The sequence below is a fragment of the Equus przewalskii genome, unplaced genomic scaffold (assembly GCF_037783145.1).
Source record: "Equus przewalskii isolate Varuska unplaced genomic scaffold, EquPr2 ChrUn-1, whole genome shotgun sequence".
NCBI classification, from domain to species: Eukaryota; Metazoa; Chordata; class Mammalia; order Perissodactyla; family Equidae; genus Equus; species Equus przewalskii.
The window spans coordinates 809,174-814,607 of record NW_027228758.1 but is presented as its reverse complement, the minus strand read 5'-3'; positions in this window follow the sequence as shown (position 1 = coordinate 814,607).

Genomic DNA, 5,434 nt, shown 5'->3' with positions numbered 1-5,434 from the left:
CCGCGTGTGCTTTGTGGCTAATTTTTGCCGGCAGGCCGGATGAGACTGTTTCCCTTGTCTCCTCGACTGGACGTTAAGCTGGTTTTACGATGGCTTTGGTGTCACCGAGGTCAGGGCTTTTCAGACTAGAGGTGGTGAAGGACCAGGTGGTTTTTTCTCCAATCCGGGGCAGATCAATACTTTTAAACACACACACACACACCCCATACACACACTAAAAATGAATCACTAAAAAACTGAAAAATTAAAAAAAAAAATGTTAAGGAGAAGGCCAAATCGCATGCTGCTTGGGTGTTTCAGCAATATCAAGTTTCTATAAAAATTTCTGAAGATGTCTTCTTAGTTCCTACACTTATCTCACCAAGAATGGGGAACAGGCATTTTGCAGAGGTGCGTGGGCCACGCCCACATTTGGAGTAGCACTGATTTAGGTCAGGGGAAGGCAGACAGCTTGGGTACCTTCCCCTTTCCCAAGGAAGTTCTCAGCCAGTTGGACAGCTTGATCTGGAAGATGATGCCAGCCACTGCCCTGTCCACTGAGGCTTAACTCTCACCCCAACTCCACAGTCTGACCTCTGTGAGGGCTCAGCCCCAGGCACTGAGCCCCACTCAGCGCTCGAGGGGTGTCAACAGTGGACTGGGCCATCCGTCCCCTGCCCCTGTGGGAAGCCCTGGGTGGGTCCACTACTTTACCCGTATCACTTCTCTGCATCCTTGTAACCACCCAGGGAGCTGAGCATGCATTATCCCCATTTCACTGGTGAGAGCCCTGAGGTTCAGAAAGATAAATAACTAGCTCAAGTCCCACAGTCAGTGAGAGGCAAGCCTAATGAGGCTCCTGACACACCAGAGCCTGGCTCCCCCACCGCACCGTCACTCCTCTCTGAGATGGCACGGTTTCCATCTGAGTCAGCCATGGCAGACATCAGGAAAGGGCAATGTGCCTTGTGGGGCATTCCTGGAGGCCCCAGTAGCTGGGGAGTTAGAATTGCTGTAGGAAGGACTAGAGCTTGTTAGTAGGAAAACACCAGGAAACCCACCTTTCTGCCCACAGGAAAACCCAGCCCTATCTGACAGGCGCAGGCTCCACCTGCCCTGCTTGGTCTAGGATAGAGATGTTCTTGCCCAGAAGGCTTGTGGGGCCCACTGCCACCCTGTGAAACGCCACAGTGTTCCACCAATTAGGGAAACCAGGACTCTGCTGGGTGTTGCTATGGCAACGAGATAGGCTGCCATGGGAACAGGACAACCCACCCACCCCCATCTCTGGCCTGAAACTGTCCTCCAGGATCTCTCAAGTTATGAACGCTGCTGTGAGCTCGTGTCCTGCATGGCATGACAGGGACTGCTATAGGTATTTGGAAGGGCATTTCATCCCCTAAACCTCCCAGGGTGTGTCCTCGTACCTCTGGGAGAGGATTCACAAACTCGACCCCGACTCTGTTGAGTGAGCTCTTCCGCTCCCTGGACCAGTCCTTTCTCTGGTGAAGACTGCGTGGGAAGAGGCTGTCGGGTCTCTGAAGTCTGCGCTTAGCCAGCCTAATTTTACAAATTTCCCTATGCTCCCCTCTAACCCTTCTTTACAGCCTTAAGTTTAGGGAGACAGCAGCTTTACCTGTGCACACCTCTACATGTGTACACGTGCGTGCTTGTGGATGTGTGTGTGTGTGTGTTGCTTCAGGGGCGGGAGAGTGACACATGTTCTCTCATATAAGAAGCAGGCCTGTTTGTGTGTGAGAGGGATAAACATGAGAAACTGTGTGTATGTTCACATCCGTGAGTCTGTGTGGCTCTGTGTGTGGCATGGGCGCTCTTTCGGCATTTCGGGCCCTATCAGCTGGGCCTGCTCCCCGAGCCCTGCAGGATCTCTGTGCTAGCTGACTCAGAGGCCTGCTTCAGCAGGAAGCAGGTGGGGAGCTGGGTCTGCCTGTGCCATGCCTCTTGTCCCAGGACTGCTGCGTGCGAGACCCCAGGCTTTGCAGTTCTTGGCCCCCTGTCTTGGGGAGAGACGGGTGTCTCCTTGGGACAAAGGGATCCTTGGTTTTGTGAGGCTCCCAGCCTGACTCTGAACCTGCTCCCCAGATTAGAGGGAGGGTGCAGGGCAGGTTGGAGGCTGTGAGGGGCTGTAAACATTATTAGCCCCAGGGACTCCCACCCATCTCTCCAGACTTTCCAGGTGGGCTCGGAGAGCTGGGGGACCAGAGCCCCAATACTTGGAAACAGTGGGGCTGCCTAAGAGAGCTCAAATCCTGGGAGCCTTCCTGGGAACTCCGGACAATTCCCAAGGGGCAAGAAACCGGGAGGGCCTGGGCATCTCTCGCTGGAGGAAGGGGAAATGGGAGTCTCTTTCCAGGTCCCACCCCTTTTGGAGAGCCTGTTAAACTAGGCGGGAGATGGTCTCACACCACTATGGAAAAGAGTTGGGGTGTGGGGCGGAAGGGGTGCAGAGAGATTTCTGCCTCTAGCATCACTCTTACTACATTGACGAGCAAGTTTCACTCCCTGCAACGTGCAAGCACAGGGGTCCCCATTTCATCCTCACAACAACTGCCTGAGGGGGCAACATCATCCCCATTGTATAGAAAGGAAAACTGAGGCTCCGAGAGGTTAAGTGGTGTGCCCACGTCACATCACTGGAAAGTTACAGAGCCAAGAGCAGACTCCCACACTCTAACCACAGATGCCGTAGTCGTCCTACATACTAGCCTTCCCCTTTTCTCTGGTCCTGCTGTGTGGCAGAGCCAACCCTTTTCCTGAATGATTTGTCTTGGGAAGCAGGTCTGGCAGCCGTGTAACTCCACCCCAATCCCTCTCCAGACTTCTTTAATGGCAACACCGGGGAAGTCACCAATCCCCAGGGCAGGCCTCCTCCCCTCGGACCTCCTGCCAGGGCCCAAGCGTCTGAATCTTCACCGTCGGTCTCCTTCTCTCTCTGGAAGCAGCTTCCCCAGATCCAGACTTGGTCACAGGGAGGTGAAGGACGTCAAGTCGAGGAGACTTAGTGTGCCCTTCCTCACCTTCAGTGCCTTCTTCCGTTTTAAAGACATCGGAGCCCCACAGGTTTCAGTGCTCGGCCCAGAGCAGGCAGCCTGGGCACAGGACACAAGAAACAGCCCCCACCCCACATCCGCTACCTTCTCAGGGTCGACTTCTCAGAGCCTACGGTTTCTCTATTATCTGTCCAATATAGTCTCAACAACTGTCGCTTCGACATATGACTGCCACGAAATGTCACAAAGCACCACTTTGACACACTTATGAGTGAGGCGCTTCCTGAGCCCCTTAAGACGACAAAGGAACAAGAGAGGTAGAAACTCTCAAGGACAAAGAGAAGGGAGAGGGACCCCCAGCAGATGAGAAGTGACAACCAGATCTTCCAAACGGAAATTAGATGGAGGGCTTGGGTGGATGACGGAAGCTACAGCCTCAGAGCCAGCAACGGGGGTTACTAAGGGGACATGATGGGTTCAGCCCAGGACCAGGTCTCGGTGCCTGGATGTGTCTGGGATAAATGTGGACTGAAAACAGCAGGACTGGCTGCAAATCTGAACATGGAGAAGTTAGACTTCCTACGTCCACTCTCCCCAGCCAGCACAGCCAGGCTACCCGCTACCCCGCCGGGAAGAGGCTGGAGGCTTCCTCTCTTGAGGACTCAGTAGAAACCTCCAGCCATGGAGACACAAGCACATGAGGATGGGGATAAAGAGAGTTGCTAAGAAGAGAGGGACAGTCTGAAAGTCTGCCTGGGCGAGCCCCCAGTCCTGTCCCAATCCCTTCCCAGAATGCAGGCAGCAAGGTACCGCCTCCCCAGACCCCAAGTGAGAGATGGAGGCCCCAAAGAAAAGACCACCAGATCTGACATTGGAGCGTACCTGTCTTAGTCCCTTCGGGCTGCTACTACAAAAAAAGTCACACGCTGGGTGGCTTATAAACAACAGAAATTTATTTCTCACAGTCCTGGAGGCTAGAAGTCCAAGATCCAGGTTCAGTGCTTGGTGAGAGCCTGCTTCCTGGTTCACAGCCTTCTTGTCCTCATGTGGCACAAGGGAAGAGGGAGCTCTCTGGGGTCTCTTTTATAAGGACACTGATCCCATTCATGAGGCTCCACCCTCAGGACCTGGTCACCTACAGAAGCCCTCATCTCCAAATACCGTTGCACTGGGGGGTAGGTTTCCACGTATGGTTTAGGGGGACACAGACATTCAGCCTGTGGCTCAGAGACCCTACCTAGAATGAGGTGCACCAGCCCTGCCCTTGCACACAGAATTTCTAGGCCCCTCTGCCCCTCTTTCTCTTCACCATGAGTGGAGAGCCGAGGAGCCCCAGGAGTCTGAAGAAGACCTCCAGTTTGGAAGAGAAGACCAAAGCGAACAAACACAGAAAAGAAAACCATCGTTTTTAAAAAACTAGTCTGTAATGGATATCTCAGGGGCATAAGACAAAAGTTTGCCTCCATAAACAAGGAGTGGATGCCATAAACACAAGAATAATCAAAGAATCCAAAAGGGCTCTTGGAAGTTAAAAAGATAGGAGAAAAAAAATTTTTTTCCTTTTCCTCCCAAAGCCCCCCAGTACATAGTTGTGTAGTTTTAGTTGTGGGTCCTTCTAGTTGTGGCATGTGGGACGCAGCCTCAGCGTGGGCTGACGAGCGGTGCCATGTCCGTGCTCAGGATTCGAACCAGCGAAACCCTGGGCTGCCGAAGCAGAGCACGTGAAATTAACCACTCAGCCACGGAGCCAGCCCTGGGAGAAAAAAATTTTAAAGAAATAAAAGAGGGGCTGGCCCGTGGCCGAGTGGTTAGGTTGATGTGCCCTGCTTCGGCAGCCCAGGGTTTGCCAGTTCACATCCTGGGTGAGGACATGGCACCGCTCGTCAAGCCACGCTGAGGTGGCGGCCCACATGCCACAACTAGAAGGACCCACAACTAAAAATATACAGCTGCGTACCGGGGGGCTTTTGGGAGAAAAAGGAAAAAATAAAATCTTTAAAAAAAAAAATAATAGGAAAGAGGGAGAGAAGAGAGGGAGGGAGGGGCCAATTTTGTGGGGAGTGCATTCTTGGGAGGCAGCCTCTTTCTCTAACAGCCCTCCCCCACCCCAGCTCTACTTCTGCTAGGGACACTCTTAGCACAAACAACCTCCCAGCAGAACACTGTGGCTGCATCAACCCCCCAACCACACGCACACTCCACTGAGCTGTTCTCTGTCACGCCCTTCTCTGAAGAGGGACCTTCCAGTTTAAGCTTTTCTGCTAATAAAACAGACCTCTGGTGCCATAGGGGGAAAAGCAGTTTGTGAGTGTCTGGCTTGTGTGCCACAGGATGTGGTGTCTGTTCCTACCGCGTTGGGTGCATCTCATTTTAGGGAGACCCCTTCGACCAGGCTCTCCCACCAGTATCCCCTTGCCAATCCTCCCCTCCCCCCAGACCCCTGC